The following is a 2,615-nucleotide window of genomic DNA, read 5'->3' as shown; positions in this document are numbered from 1 at the left end:
AATGTTCAATCTGTATTTTAAAAAGTTTGACCATGTATTAAAAAATTCTTCAAACCATACATTAAGAGAAACATTTCTACTTCGGTACACCCCCGTAAACAGAGTATTTAACCAAAAACTACCACATTTGTCGGAAACGTGACGAAAAACTACCACTCTACGTTTTTGTGCGAAAAACTACCAAATTTTTCCTAAACCGTGGCAAAAAACTACCAACTCGCGAAAACGCTCGCTTCGCCCGCGCTAACCCCATTTCTGACCGGTTGGGCCCGCGAACAGTTGCCACGCGGGCTAACGGGCGGCCGGCGCGCGTTGACGGCCGTTAACGGCGCGTCTGCTGTCGGAACGGCGACTGTCGGTCGGCTGATAAGTGAGAGCGAGCGAGCTCAGCCACTCGCTCATTCTCTTCCTCCTCGCTCGCTCTCACTCATCCTCATCCTCTCCCCTCTCCCTGGTGCTGTGAGCTAGGTTAGCCTATTGCTGTCGCCGCCGCGGCCATTGCTGCCGGTAGAAGTTGAGGATGCCATCCTGGAATGACGAGGAGAGCTCGGACGAGGACATCAACATGGTTTCAATGGATTCTCAGCTCTTTGTAAGTGCATAATGGTGGAACAGAGTTAGGGTTAGGGTTAGTTCATCCAAGTTGGAGATTCCAAGTTGCTTTTGGTTTGATTCGAAGTTTTTTTTGCAGGAAACCCCTGACACTGTGGTGGAACCATTTTTCTGTGGTTCTTACACTGAATCTGAGCCGACGTGCATGATGCATCATCAGAGGCCGAAGAAGATGGTGGCTTTTGAAGGTGCTTTGACTGGGAGGCGATGCCTGGGTTGTCCTGTGCAGCAGGTATTAAATCTTGAACGCTAACTTGTTTTGCTGGTGGAGATGTGTGATGTGTTTTGCTGCTGGAGATGTGTGGTGCAACATGTGGTGCAGAGATGTGTGCTGTAGTTTAGAACTGAAACTTGAAAGTGCCATACATATGGAAGCTATATGTGAAAGTAGATCTTTAGTTAACTGAATTCAATACATGACTGAACCTGAGAACACCTACATGCAGAGATCTTTAGTGTACTGTGAACTGAATGTATTAGTTAGGTGTTTACTGAATATAGCTGTTAACTGAAAAAGAACAGAGTTAAATGAATTTATATTTACTACTTAATATAGCTGTTAACTGAATTTATCTCTGATGCCAAGTCAGGTGTTGTGTGCTTACTATGAAAGAATTATGTTTGCATAATTCAGATAGCATATTGATGTAGGTGTGAACTTTGGTTATCTATACTTAGTTTGTTACTAAGTGATTTGTGCTTAATTGTAAATAATTGCTTCTGTAGGATGTAGGTGTGAACTGTGGGGTTGTGGAGTGGGTGGATGGTCCTTGGCTAGAGATTCTACAAAGGTGCCTAACAAGGATTTGGGACATGTACCATGAGCAGAACTTGGGGAGGGTGAAGGACAAACAAGCCCATGAGAAAGAGGTGGCCAAGCTATAGAAGGAAATTGATTTCCTGTCAAACAACTACAGCCAGTTGGTGGAAGATGTATCCAAGCTTTTTGACTATCAAGATGGCAAGATGTCTCATGACATGGACTATACCAGTCAGGCAATCAATGATCTAAATGCAAAGAAGAAACAACTTGAGGATCAAGCAAAGATTGAGATAAGTATGGAAAAGATGAAGCTTGCCAAGGAGCAAAGGTGCATTCTTCAAAGCCAAGCAGATATCATTCAGAACATGAGGAAGGCCATGAAGGAAGTGGAGGGGGACAGGGACCTACTTAAGAAAGAGAAGAAGAAGCTGGAGTATCTGATTGCTGATCTGGTCAATGCTGGGCATGCCAGCAAAGATAAGCTGGAGAGGATCAAGGCAATTATGAATGAGTGAAGTGCTTGGTGTGTGGGTTAAGTAATTAGTAGGCCTATATATATAGCTGGCCTTGGAATGTCATGCATGTTAGGTGTATATTTTGCGAAAGTTTCATGTGCTTTCAGAATGGTATGAGGGAGGAAGGTACTGTTATGGTTTAAAAACTAGTTGGTTTTATCTATGATGTAATGACTATTATGTTAAGACCTACTATGCTAAGTGAGTACTCATGCTAAGTTAAGTAAGTAAGAATGTTTTATCTATGATGAGGTTGCTTTACTCTGCATATATCATATATAGCAAGTAGCTTAGATAGTGTGACAAATAACTTAACATGTGTAGCAAGTAGCAAGTAGCAAGTAACATATATAGATAGTCTGACATAGATAGATAGTACTGCCATTCATAGTCTGACATAGAAATCAACTAGTAGTAGATAGTGTCTGACATAGAAAGCAACTATTAGTAGATATTGCCTGACAAAACTGAACCTAGGTACTTACTGAACTTACGAAAGTTCAGGACTGACGAAACTGGATTTTTTTGCACTGAAGTAACTGAAGGCAACACTTCACTCCTCCTCCTTCAGCATCTTCAGGCGCTGGGAGCGGCGCACTGCAGTCACGGCCGCCCTCTTATTCTTGCCCGGTGCCGGCTCCACCACATCTTCCTCGCCGCCATCTTGTTCTTGCTTCACCACGACGCCGTCTGGGAGATCGACCTCCGGCAGCGCATCCACGTGG

The 2,615-nt window shown here is 43.6% G+C and overlaps 1 pseudogene; it reads left to right on the top strand.

Moving 5' to 3' along the window:
• The first annotated feature begins 520 nt into the window (after positions 1–520).
• LOC147983604 (uncharacterized) lies at positions 521–1,950 on the top strand (annotated as a pseudogene).
• Positions 1,951–2,615: the final 665 nt, after the last annotated feature.

The sequence above is a fragment of the Triticum urartu genome, chromosome 2A, assembly GCF_056163025.1.
Source record: "Triticum urartu cultivar PI428250 chromosome 2A, HENAU_Tu73, whole genome shotgun sequence".
In the NCBI taxonomy this organism is placed as follows: Eukaryota; Viridiplantae; Streptophyta; class Magnoliopsida; order Poales; family Poaceae; genus Triticum; species Triticum urartu.
Note: the sequence above shows the minus strand (reverse complement) of the source record. Positions and strands in the feature narration are given on the sequence as shown.